Genomic DNA, 13,872 nt, shown 5'->3' on the forward strand with positions numbered 1-13,872 from the left:
AAGGTGAAGGCCAGCATTCATAGTGAGGTCACTAAGATGCTGGAGCTAGGAGTGATTGAACCTTCTAGCAGCCCCTGGTCCAGTCCGGTGGTGTTAGTACCAAAAGCTGCACCACCGGGTGCCCAACCAGAACTGAGGTTCTGTGTGGACTACCGGGGACTGAATTCAGTGACAAAAACTGATGCTCATCCGATCCCTAGGGCGGATGAATTGATTGACCGGCTGGGAGCTGCCCAATATCTAAGTACCTTTGACCTTACTTCGGGGTACTGGCAGATCTCTTTGACTGATGGAGCAAGGGAAAGGTCAGCCTTCTCCACGCCCAATGGCCACTACCAGTTCTGTGTGATGCCCTTTGGGCTCAAGAACGCACCTGCCACGTTTCAGCGCCTGGTAAACCAGATCCTCACCGGAATGGAGAGTTTCTCTGCTGCTTATCTGGATGACATAGCCGTCTTCAGTAACAGCTGGGAGGATCACTTGCGTCACCTGCAAGCTGTTCTCCAGGCCCTGAGACAAGCTGGATTGACGATCAAGGCCAGCAAGTGCCAGATCGGGCAGGGGTCGGTAGTGTACCTTGGACACTTGGTGGGTAGGGGAGCGGTGCAACCCCTCCAGGCGAAGATCGAGGCCATCATGGCCTGGGAACCCCCCAAGACACAGACTGAGGTCCGAGCATTTTTGGGCCTCACGGGATATTATCGCCGCTTCGTGAAGGGGTACGGTACCATCGTAGCCCCCCTCACGGAGCTCACGTCCAAGAAACAACCTCGACGGGTAGTCTGGACAGAGGCTTGTCAGCAAGCCTTTGAGAGATTGAAGAAAGCCATGTGCGAGGCCCCGGTCTTAAGGGCCCCAGACTTTTCCAGGAAGTTCATTGTCCAGACAGATGCATCAGAACATGGCATTGGGGCAGTGTTATCGCAACTCAACGAAGAGGGTCTGGATCAACCCGTGGTCTTCCTATCCCGGAGACTACTTCCCAGGGAACAGAAGTGGAGTGCAATAGAGCGTGAAGCCTTTGCAGTGGTATGGGCTCTGAAGAAGTTGCGGCCATACCTGTTTGGCTCGCACTTCCTAGTTCAGACCGACCACAGACCCCTTCGTTGGCTGATGCAAATGAAGGGGGAGAATCCCAAGTTGTTGAGGTGGTCTATTTCCCTACAGGGGATGGACTTTCAGGTGGAACATCGGCCTGGAGTGGACCACGCCAATGCAGACGGTCTCTCAAGGTATTTCCGCCTTAGTGATGAGAACTCCCAAGGGGTTGGGTAGCTCTCCCCACTTTCAGCTGGGGGGGACGCGTGTTAGACCTGTCAGCCCTTTGGGTGGTCCCTCCTCATCATTATTTATTTTGTCCCACTTTTGCCTCAAACCCAGTTTGAATTTTTCCTTTTTGGGAACCACCAGACTTTTTAGTGTTGCTGCAGGTTCAGGGAGCCATTTTAGCTACCCCTGAAACTTCTGTCTGAGGGCCTGGAGCACAAAATGGTGGCCACCTGTGACATCACCAGCATCCACTGGAACCTACCAGCACCTTCCAGAACATTCCGGGAGATTCCAGAACTCTGTGACAGTTGGAGACCGTTTAGAATGTTGGGAGGATAAGAGAGGCAGTTGGCAGTTGGAGCTGGCAGTTGGCACCTGACTGGTGAAGAGAGAGGAGCACAACAGTGAAGGAGGAAGGAGTGAAGCAGCAGGGGTGGAAACTTGTGCCTGGAGTGGGGTCCATAAACCCACCCTTGATACTTGTCCCTACTGATGGATCCCAGCCTATAGCCCTGTGTGGGAAGAAGACAGAAGAAACTTATCCTAAGGACCTGGACAGCAGGAACAGGCCTTAGAACCAAGAAAACAGCAAGATTCTGACCTGAGAACTGGTTTCCCTGGAGTCCGGCGTCGAGTAGCCTGACGACCTGGAGCCCGAGGTGGAGAAGCGGCGCTGACTGAAGTAGCAGACGTCGTACCCGGAGCCGCCAGAGGTCGTGAGAGGGCGCCGACGGAGGTCGTGAGGAATACCAGAGGTCGAGGAGGAAGTGAACCGAGGTCGAGCGAGCGGCGTCATCGGAGGAGTGAAGTCCGCCCTCCGGAGTCGTCGGAGACCGAGGTAGAGGAGCACCGGAGGTCGGGAGTGAGGATCGCACTCCGGAGTCGCCCGGAGCCTGTGAGGAGGAGCACCGGAGGTCGGGGGTGAGGATCGCACCCCGGAGTCGCCGGAAGTCGACATCGAGGCCAGGCCGGCCGACGTCATCGGAGCCGAGAGCGCCATCGGACCGGAGCCGCCCGAAGTCGACATCGTGAAGAGACTGCCCGACGCCGTCGAATCGGAGGTCGAGATAGAACCGAGGCCACCGACATCGGACCGGAACCGCCTGCCGGCGTCGTCAAAGAACTGACATTGTGCCGAGGCCGCTGAGACCGAACCGGAACCGCCTCACGGCGTCGACACGACTCCAGCGGCGTCGGAACATCAGAAAAAGGGCAGTAAGTGGAGTAGAGGGCGCCTAAGGCCCTGTGGAGACCTGAGAGACTGCTCTAAGGGGCTAGGGAGGTGCTGAAACCAACCTGACTGTGCAAGGGGTGAACTGGGACTAACCTAGAGAGGTTGTGTGGAGAGAGAAAGCCAGGGCACTGGTATTCCCCCCTTTGATCTACCTCAGCTTAGGCCTCAGCCTTGTCCCAGCCAGGGAGTAGCCCCCCACAAGCCTTCCACAACCCTACAAGCTGTGCCTGGGCCAAATCAGCCCTTAAGAAGTGAAGTGTCATCTGATCATATGAGTGTTGCTGTATACTGTTAATTATTTATTGGGGATACTGTATTTATTGAGTTTTTACCTATTTATTGCTGCACTATATTTATAGGTCCACAGGACTTGTTGGTGTACAATATTTATTGGTACAGTATTTATTGCCTCAAAGTATTTAATTGTCTGTATATATTGCACTTGTATTTATGCCCTGTTATTTATGATCACCCCTATTTATTTCATCAAACAGCCAATATTTATTTGACCTGCACTAATTGAAACTTGTATATTGTGATTGACCTATTTATTATTTTTCCAATCAGCAACTAAGAGAAAAAGATAAAGAAGAATATTTTCATAATTTTTACGGTGTAGAGTCGTTTTTGGAACGGATGCACGCATGGTTATTGTATGGGTATATTGTATGCTTAGCACTGTGCCTGTTTCCTGACCACTCGAGCCAAGCTACCACAGTGTGTCCGGAAGACCACCACCACCCTTTCTAGTGTGGGAGTGGTTTTCCAACAGTGGGTAATCCTTTTTTCACTGCAGATTTATGTAACTGCTTAGCCTACACCTTTTTGTGGTTTCTTTCCTTTTAGCATTTAGCCTCTTTGCTGTATCTTAACTTTTGCTTTGGTCACCATAAAATGGCCGAATTTAGCGGTTTGGCGTATGATGATGCAGTATATCAATCCATTCTTGACAATACACCCAGTATACTTGAGGGTTCGAATGCTCCCCTCACAGAAACAGGTAATGATTGGGGCAGAGTCCTCGTTCTTAAGAAATCCCATTCACGCTCCTCTATTCATGGCGCCATTATGGCTGAATATTTGAGAGCTAACTGTGCGCCCCCTGGGTTGATAGTAACCAATGCCCCTAGGCTTTTTCTGGACGATAGAGTGTTTCTCAAAGACTGGTCACTTATAGCATGGCGCTGTACGCGTGATTGGCTGATTTTATTCATTGCTCTCTCAAAGCTTTGTAGTCTCAACACAACCAGGCTCATTATTGGGTCCATGTTAAAACTGATTCTTCTTTGCAGTCTTTTTCCGGACTACGCTCCAGCACTAGTACTTAACTAAGGCTATACCAGGTAGAGTTTTGTTGCCATTAACCATGTATGGGCCAATCTTCTGACACTGCCTTTTCTTATTCCATCAATATTTTGATATTTAGAATCTGGACTGATAATGGCCTTCATATTCTATGTTAAGAAGCGAGTGGGTTTGAGATCCCATATAGGAACTATAGAAAACAAGCATCAGTACAGCCATAGGTCTTACCTTTGGGACCTTATACGTGTTTAGCCAGAGCTATTGGCTTTGCCAATGTCTATAAGCTATGGTGTAGAGCAATGTGGCTGCTATGCCACATGTTGAAAAGTTGTAGTAAAAAAGCATTTGTAAGCATTTTTGGTATTTTATATATAACCAAGAAGATCTAATGTAGAGTTGAACGGACCTATTAAAAAATAAAAAATTAGCATAAAAGTCTTTTAGTTTTTTTGTTCTGGCAATGCTGGCAAATTCTTCTTGCCTGTTCTAATGATTTTGTGTTAGCTCTTTTTTGTTGGGGGTTTGGGGGGGCAACAATAAACAGCACTGGTAGTGAGGTGGTGCTGAGGTGGTCCTGGTACTGATGCACTGGGGCTGAGTGATGCTGTGGTGGTGGTGCTCAGGTGCTGTAGAGTGATGCTTAGGTGATGCTTTGGTGGTGCTGCTGAGTGATGTAGAAGTGGTGCTGAGTGACGCTGACTGGTGCTGTGCTGATGCTGAAGTGGTGCTGACTTGATGGCACATCCTTTCCCCCACTGAACACCATGCTGCCCCACTGTGAGAAACTAACACTTCCTTCAGCTACAACCCAATGGTGACGTGCTATGCACACCTGGATGCGACTAAATTCAAATTATGCATGAGACAAGAGTAATGAAAAACAACTAAGCATCTGCAAAACAATAGGTATCACCTTTGTGAGAGTTTTAAATATTGGCATTTTAAATGACAATGCCTTTAATTTATGTGTTTTCAAAACTGACACATATATAAAAGGCATTGTCAATTCTAATGCCAATAGCTCAAACTCTCTCAAATGCAAGACCGCTTTCTTAGGGGCTGCGCGCCTTTCTTTAGACGCTGCTTGTCATATACAGATTACAGCAAGGGGCATGGCCACCATTAAAGTAAAACCACGTCAAGGTGAGCTTTTACCCCCCAAAAAACATTTGTTCACAAACAAATGTTTTTTTTTGTGGTAATATGCCCCATGCCTTGCTTTCACTTTAATGGTGGACATGTCCCTTACTTTAGATACGCCTCGCTGTAATCTGAATACAGCAGCAGCATCTAAAGAAAAGGACGGGCCACGATGTAAGTGAAAGCATGGTATGGGGGCTTTCATTGCAAAAAAACCCAAATTTTGTTGGGTGCCTGCCATACTTAAATCAGACCGCGCTGATAAGTAAATAAGTAGAGAAACACCGCCTCTATAGTCAAAGTGGACCACCATTAGTAATTAAAATAAAAGTGGGCGGCGTGCTGCTTGTAGGAAAGCACTCAATGGGGGCTAATCATCGAAGAAAATAGTGCTCATAGCCTAAATAAAGCAGACAGTGTAACAACACAAGTAAAAAGCCGAGTCCTCATGAAAGGTTACAAATGCAGACAAGTCGGTACTAAAGAGGGACTACTAAGGCTATTCATGAATGGAAAGCAACGGTTTAGAAAGGACAATAACAGGAGCCAATTGAAAAGATGGGCGGGAAATGGGCGGAGCTTCAAGTCCCTACCTGAATGCAGCATGCCTCGCAGAACAGTGCATGCGCTGCCCAGACTCGACCTAAAAAATACTATCCTGGAAAAAGCAAACACTCCTAGGTAATGCAAGATTAGGTAATGCATGTGAAATTTAAGCAGGAGCAACATGGTTACCTTAACACTTTTGCACACATTATTTAGTAATCAGTGAGTGTTTTTGTCTGAAAAGTTAAGGACATGACAACAGGGCCCGAAAGGGATCCATTTCAATGTCCATTGCTTATATCCTTACAAAACGTAAGCAGTATCATTTAAAAAGACCACATCCCTAAACACAGAGCTGCGGTACGCACTTTAGAAACTAACATAAGGAAAACAGCTGAAAAGGGTCACATTAAACATGTTCCACTCCATGCGTCAGCCAAGTATTGCAGTCCCACCAGGAAGGGTGCACTTTCCCACCTGGGTAAAGAAATGTTGTTCACAGAAAGACGAGAAAACAAAAGTATCGCTTCACTGACAAACTCTGTAAAAGGGGACTAATGTGTTGTGGGTGTCAATTAAACCAATCTGGTCACTTAGTGACCGCTTTGGCTTCCTTTATTTAGTTAGTTTTCTTATTTTGAAACTTGTTTTCTCTCCGTCCTGAGGCTGCACTTTGGAATAGAAAAATTACAGAAAAAGACCACATTTCCAGAAAGTGTTTTTCTGTTTTTTAATCCATTTCACAGAGCAACGAATGAAGGAAAAGAGGAAAGAGAGGGGAAGAGCAGATTCTTGAAGTCACGGTTTTCATTCATCAACTGAGTAGGAGCGAGACAGACAGAAAGAGGAAGAAAGAGAGAGGGGGTGAGCCTCCGCGTGGCACCAGTAAGAACATGGCGTCAACGGCAATGCCAGGGTTCATTGAAAATGCTGGTGTTCTATCAAAGCGGTGACATCATGGGCTAGGGAACAGCAAGGAGGACTCAGCGAAGCATCCGCACTGCGGATGCTAGAATTGGAGATCAGGAGCTGGGCTCAGGCCACAGTGAGAACCTGCAGGTGGATTGAGCCGGGAAGGGGGTCACCGAGCGCGCACCAGGACTCCTGAGGGGTACGGATGGTGCAGTAATGTCACGGATGCCGGCAGGTAAATGCATAACGTTTTGCACCTATAAGGTCAGTGCTGGTGAAGCAGAGAGCAAAAAATAAAGGCACATGCACATAGCCACTGAAAAAAAAGTACCTAAGCAGATACAAGCGGAAGAAGACTAATTCTGCGGCAGTACTCCAGAGCCCGCAAAGTGCATACGACAGATTTATTTATTTTATTCATTTTTACATTTTCATAAAGTCTCTTGGATACGGGGGGCTGTCTCCGGTGCCTGGCCTCCATTTTGATGAGATATTCCTTCCTGCTCTCTCTCGGAAGATGGCGCCCACCTCCCACACTAATGGTCATCAAAATAGGACTAACTAAGTAGGCCTAAAAGCGGCGGCCATCTTTGAAAGGTTTCAACCTTCAACAGTGCCCTCTCCAGACAAGGTATGATACCAGAGAATTGTTGACACCTCTAAGTATGGCAGAAAAGAAGTAGAAAGGGTGTCCCTGAGAAATAAGGAATTGATGAAGATGGTCATCAATTTAGGACCAACAAGCCTGAAAAAGCGGTGGCCATCTTGGAATGGTTTTAACCTCCACCAGTGTTTTCACCAGACAGAAAATGAAAAGAGTTACCAGCGAATAGGTGAGGGAAGTTTTCCACGGAAAGCAGGAAGGGAAGCAGAGAGGGAGTCTGAGAGAAATAAGGAAGACAGAAGAGAAGAAGAAAAAAAAGAGAATGGATGAAAACCTACAACCCTCAGATTTCCATGCATTCACCATTAACTATGCTTCCAATCTATCAAAAAATGCACCCAAGAAGTTCAAACACAGGCTAATTAAAACTAACCCGAGAGTCTTATTTCAGACCCCTATTTCTGCATCAACGAAGGCATACTATCGAATGACCTCATCTTCCACACCCCAAAATGTGCACAGTGGAGGAATATCTTCTACTCCATGCTTCGAATCTCCAATTCCAGAAAAACCCCACATGCCCTCAAATTGTCGGTAACCGCCTCGGACTTCTGCAGTGCGAATGCTACCATATAAATATACAGCAATGGTAATGTCCTTATACTAGCTTCTAATGTCAATCTCGCTATCCTAGACAAGATCTTTCCTATTCTTAAGTAAGCACTGAACAGCAAGAAAACACACTCCCTGTCACTATTCATCCCGATTATCTGGACGATACTCCAAGTCTTCTACAAAATCCCATAACTACCTCAACTGAACCAAAATTTCTCTACACCCCCAATGACCGCTACACGTCCGTCACAATGGTTTCACCACACGAGGGTCCCCAGGCCCAGAATGGACAGGAATACACTTAGCTACCGGTTAACCCAATGCATACACAACCCTGATATACTTGATGACCAATGGAGAATACACCAACCCGGAATCCACCCCGACATCCCACTTGTCCCACCTACAGTTGAGCTGACCTGCAAAGCTCCCCATGACTTGCCATCAACTCTGGTCTTTGATCGTCCCTAGCACCATCAAAACTTTCTCCGCCCATCCAAATTCACTACTCTTCGACTATACCCCGCTCACATGCATCAGCCCCTACCAGGCTGTCCCCTCTCCAGGCCATCTCCCATACTCATACAGACCCACCAACAACCTTCCATGATCAACTATCCCCATCGGAACCTAATAACGCTATCCCCATGCAACCAGACCTAACTTGCGGACTTCCCCTATAATTGAACACACGCCTAAACACATAACTAATTATTCTAACTCAGATTGGATTGCACGCTTCAACGAGTTATCCATCGGCCTATCCCGTCTCAAGGACGAAATGAAAAATCTATCAACCATCACCAAAGAACTCCTAAACTCGCACAGAGCCACTAGTGCTACCGTGAACCAAATTAATTAGCAAACTAGCAGATACATCATCAAGAATCCACACTCTGAGTACACTAGACAGAGTAAGATACCTTCCCCCAACGACCCGTCTTGTCCCAGGAGGCTAATTGCTGAACTATCTTGACAGTGACCTATATGACCTCCTCCTAGCCTATGCCAGTCCTATAGACAACAGCAAGTCTCTATGTGGCAGTATTCAAGCCATTCAAGCTAACCTCTACAGAGAACCTACTCACAACTACAGATCCATAAATGGAGAAAACCTCACAAATATCAACATAGTGCAGACTGCTCTTACCCATTCGACTAGCAAACTGAAGTGTGCACTCATGATTTGCATTTCAGCTAACAAACATGCTCCCGACATTTACGATCTGATCCTCTCAAATGATCTTGACATTGTCATCCTTACCGGAACATGACTAAATAGTTCCTCCTATCCCATCCTAGACCTACTGGTCCCTCCTTGTCATGATATAATCCGCCTAGACAGAACTGTGAAACCTGGTGGCGGGTTAGCCTGCATTTATCGAAACACAATCTCAGTTAATCAAGCAGACACTGTCTCTTTACAATCTCAGTTTATCAAGCAGACAGTGTCTTTATCCTCCTGTGAATATCTCTGCATCAACATCTCAAATGACAAGTGCCTCACTAGCAAACTTCACATAATATACCACCCTCCTGGTGATAAACTGCAGTTCATCGAAGAGTTAATGGAAGTCATTACATCATCCAACGACAACTCCCAGCCGCTGCAGACTTTTCTGGGAGACTTCAATCTCGACTGGAACAACACGAACGATCATGATGTTAGTTGTCTTAAATCTTTTCTGTCTGATCAGGATCTGTTCCAATTCTGTGACAGTTCAACCCAAAATAAGGGAGAGACATTAAACCTAATCATAGCAAAAACGAACAATGTCTCAATAGAATCCATTATCCCAAGTGATTGGACTGACCATTACAGCATCTTCTTCTCCATCAATATTGAGGTAACTCCAAAAAGATGCCAACCTACAAAAACAAAACAATGGAAAAGGAATATCCAAAATATTAACCCTATGGCCCTGGTAAACAGATGCAACTCTGACCTGACTCCCACGACAGGCATGGTTGATGTCCATGACCTCAGACTTTTACAATTCCACTATGCTTAAAATACTTGACTTTACAGCTCCCCTCCAAAAAAAAAAACTTTTCCACCAAAATCTCCAATTCATGGTTCAATGAGAACCTGAACTCTGATCGGCACAAGCTAAGATCAGCTGAACGATTATGGAAATCGATACCCTCCATTGAACACCTATATCGCCTTAGAGCGCTGAGGAATACATACAACAGGAAAATCTTAAAGGCTAAGGCAGTCTTCTATAAAACCTAGCTGAACCAATCCATTAATCGCCCCAATTTCTTTTTTTTTTCTTCAAATAGTCAAACAACAATCTCGCAACTCTCCTAACACTATGGAACTAAGCGAATTGGCTACCCCGAATTGTGATGAGCTTGCCAATTTCTTCCTAGAAAAGACAAAAACCATTGAATACGACATTCAATCTAAGAATGCCCTTCCACAGACTACTGCTCATGAGTCTACATTTTACTCACAGATCAAGGACCAATCATACCAATGGAAACTCCAAAAAACAATGCCTCTTGGCACACCTTCTCGCCCATACCTAAATACAAAATCTAAATAACAGACCCCAAAGAATCAAGATGAAGCAATCACTTTCTCAACCCTCCATGGCCACCCTACAGGGCTCAGCACTTTCGCCCATTCTTTTTAATCTACTCCTGGAACACCTGGCAAATGCGCTGAACTCTGCGAACATTCTATATCACAGACAAGTGCGAGTTCACTACTACTGAAACCACAATCCTTCTACAAAAAGAAAAAGGGTTGCAGAGAATTCTCACGTATCGCACCGAAGATTTGGAACTCCTTACCTCCAGATGTACGCAGAATCTCTTCCTCTTCCTCCTTCAAAAAAGAAGTAAAAATGCTTCTAATGAACAAATTCACATCCTAAGACTTTAATTCATACGTGACTGTTTCCCACATATGTTATCCTATATACCACGGTCTACCTCTTTTGTATTGACAGTTGAATATTGAATGTTTGTATATTACCCCAATCATCTAATGTTTCAAAACAGTGTAATGTAAAGCGCTCTGATACCCTCTAGGGTAATGTGATGATCCTGCAGTGCAAGTGCTGTAGTCTCGACCTAAACATCGATATTACGTTGATGGTCTGTGTTAGAAATGGGGGTCTCTAGTTGGCAGAGGTAGGTACCGTTGACCAAGTTGGGGCGCTTGCTTCTAGTCAGGGTTAGGGGGCTACACTCCTAAAATAACCCCTGCTCACCCCCTTGGTAGCTTGACACGAGCAGGAAGGCTGGTCTCGGAGAGCATTTGTGAACACATACAGTAATACAGTGAAAACACAAATGGACACCACACCAGTGTAGAAAAATAAGTAATCTTTATCTAGACTTAACTCAAGACCAAACAACAAAAATCCACAATACAGTATAAAAAAATATGACTTTCAGATGATAGAAATAGCTTATTTCAATGTAGATGGTAAATACAACACTGTACTCTCAATGTACCTTGGATGCGTGACGCAAAACAAACAAAAGGGTCACAGGGAAAGTGATGCGTCGGTTCCTTGCTTCGTGGAAGGTGAGGCGTCGGTTCCTTACTGCAGCGCAGGGGAGGTGATGCTTCGGTTCAGTACCCGAGAGGAGGTGATGCGTCCGTTTCTTACTGCGTTCCGGTTACGATGCAACAAGATGACGCCTCGATGCGACGATCCGGTGTGATGTGACAAAATGGCGTCTTTGATGCGAAGCGACAACATGGATGCGATGCGTGCATGCCCGATGGCCGTGCAGCAAAATCAATGGTTTCTTGAGCCACGACAGGCCCTGCGACACGCTCCTCCGGTGATGCGATGGCGACCTCTGCGGCTGCTCGCTTCTCCGGCGATGCAACACGCTTTTCCGGTGATGCGACGGCGAACAGCTGCGGTGGCAACACACTTCTTTGCCGATGCTACGGCAACTGCTGCGGCGGCGACACGCTTCTTTGTTGCGTCACGCTCCCAGCGACATGCAGTCTCCAGAGGGCCCAAAACAACAGCAGGCAGCAAGGGAAATCAGGGGGAGCTGGTGGTGTAATCTTTGTGTCCCTGAGAATTCAGAACAGGAGGCAAGCTCAACTTCAAGCCCTTGGAGATCTTCCTCAAGATAGTTAAAGTACACACAAAGTTCCTTCTCTCCTTTCCTTGGCAATAAGTAACCACTGGAGGCCAACCCCAAACGGTCACCAGTTCTGGGGCAGTCTCCTCCTTCAGCTTCCTTGGTTTCTCTCCTTGGCAAAGGTTCGTCTTGATTCCCGGAAGTGATCTAAAGTTCTGGGGTGTGGGCCCCAATATTTATACTACAAAATCCTTTGTTCTCTGAAGGCAGAGAGTGTCTGTACCCAACCAAAACCAGTTCTGTCCTCCCTGGTGCTTCTTCCTGGCAGAAGGTGGAGACAGAATTGTTGAAAGCAGACCTGGCCCACTTAGCTGAAAAGAAATCTCCTCCCCCTACTCTATTCTATGTAGGCTCAGGCAAGTGAAAGGAAATCTCCTCCCCCCCACTCTCTATTCAACCCAGGTCCCATCCAGCCCAGCCCTGACTGCTGGAGCCAAAGCCCTCTCCAGCCCCCTGTCACTCACAAACCAGACATGGAATACACAAGCCTAGCAGAGGCATACTGGATGGTTAGGCAAGAAAATACCTACTTTCTAAAAGTGGTATTTTCAAACACAGAATGTAAAAATCACCCACACTAAAAGATGTATGTTAACATTTTGAGTTCAGGCATACTAAACTTAATTTTCCAATCTTGTTCCTAGGGTCAGTTAGGATTATAAGATTTTATAATCAAATTCCCCATTCTGGCCTATAAGAACAGATAGCCTTGCAATAGTGAAAAATGAAATGGGCTGTCAGTCACTATCAGGACATGCCACACAAATCAGGGCATGTCCTACCTTTAACATACAATACACCCTGCACATAGGTGTACCTTGGGCCTACCTTAGGGGTGACTTACATGTAGAAAAGGGACGGTTTAGGGACTGGCAAGTGGGTGCACTTGCCAAGTCGACATGGCAGTCCCAGACTGCACACAGGCCCTGCAATGGCAGGCCTGAGTCACATTTTACTGGCTGCTTCTGTGGGTGGCACAATCAGTGCTGCAAGCCCACCAGCAGCATTTGATTTACAGGCCCTGGGCACTCATGGTGCACTGTACTAGGGTCTGACAAGTACATCAAATAAGCCAATCATGGAGTCACTGATCCTTTACAACAATTTACAATAGGGAGCACTTGCACTTTGGCACTGAACAGCAGTGGCAAAGTGCCCAAAGCATCTAGACCAGCAAAAACATAGGAGGCAACAGCGAAAAAATGGAAGAGAAACCCACGCCAATGGTACCAGGTCTAACAGTCTGTTAATTAAAACAAGGGAATTCCTTTACAGAGACGAAAATAAACAAGAGCTAGAAAAAAACAACTGAACCTGATTAAAATATTCCAAAGCAACATCTATTGGTTCTTCACAAGTAGAGGGCTTTCTTCAGTTGTGAAATGTGGGATCCGAAGACCAATGGGGCATTTGGGCTAAACTAGGATAGGACAAAAAATGAAAAACGGCACAAATTTTTCCCGCCTGAACGCACTCGTAGTAAATGAAGTACACACGCCCAATGCAACAAAATCTGAATTTCGTTTTAACCCTACATTACCAAATTTAAAAAGCACAGGGATCTCCTATATTAAGCAAGCTGATCACACATGCATGTGTTTGCCCTTATAAATACCTCAGTACACTCATAAAACGCTCAAGCTGGCTTCTCATACAGCAAAATAAGCTACTTAACAAAAAAGGTACATATCTTTGTATGAGCAGCAACAAGAGAAGTAAGATGGCTGCGCGTTCAGTGGTTATATACATGTTCTGGTATGTTGATTATTGTTCGAATTCTATATTCGTGTTGCTGCTGTGTATGAGGCAATAAAAGAGATGATGCATAATATTGGCCTCCGGGCCTTGCCATAAAATTATACTAATTTCACACTAGTGTAGTTTGTCTACTAACGTGCCTTGTCGTCAAGATGTTAAATCATTTGATAGTGTCAGTCACCATCATCGGAATTACTGTTTAGGTACTTACAAGCCTCCACTTTCTGACTTACTTGGGATGTTCATCGTAGAACTATAATCCTGAAATATTGTAACCAGCGTGTCTGGGCCATTGTCCTTATGTCTGCTTTGTGCACTCTGTGACACCAGTGGACCACATCAACTTGGTGGTTTATATGTGTTTTTA

General features: G+C 45.9%; 1 protein-coding gene across 4 annotated transcripts in view; it reads left to right on the forward strand.

Moving 5' to 3' along the window:
* KIAA0753 (KIAA0753 ortholog) overlaps nt 1-13,872 on the forward strand; it is a 359,680-nt gene that overhangs the window by 135,327 nt on the left and 210,481 nt on the right. The window lies entirely within an intron of this gene.

This window comes from Triturus cristatus, chromosome 3_2 (genome assembly GCF_964204655.1).
Source record: "Triturus cristatus chromosome 3_2, aTriCri1.1, whole genome shotgun sequence".
In the NCBI taxonomy this organism is placed as follows: domain Eukaryota; kingdom Metazoa; phylum Chordata; class Amphibia; order Caudata; family Salamandridae; genus Triturus; species Triturus cristatus.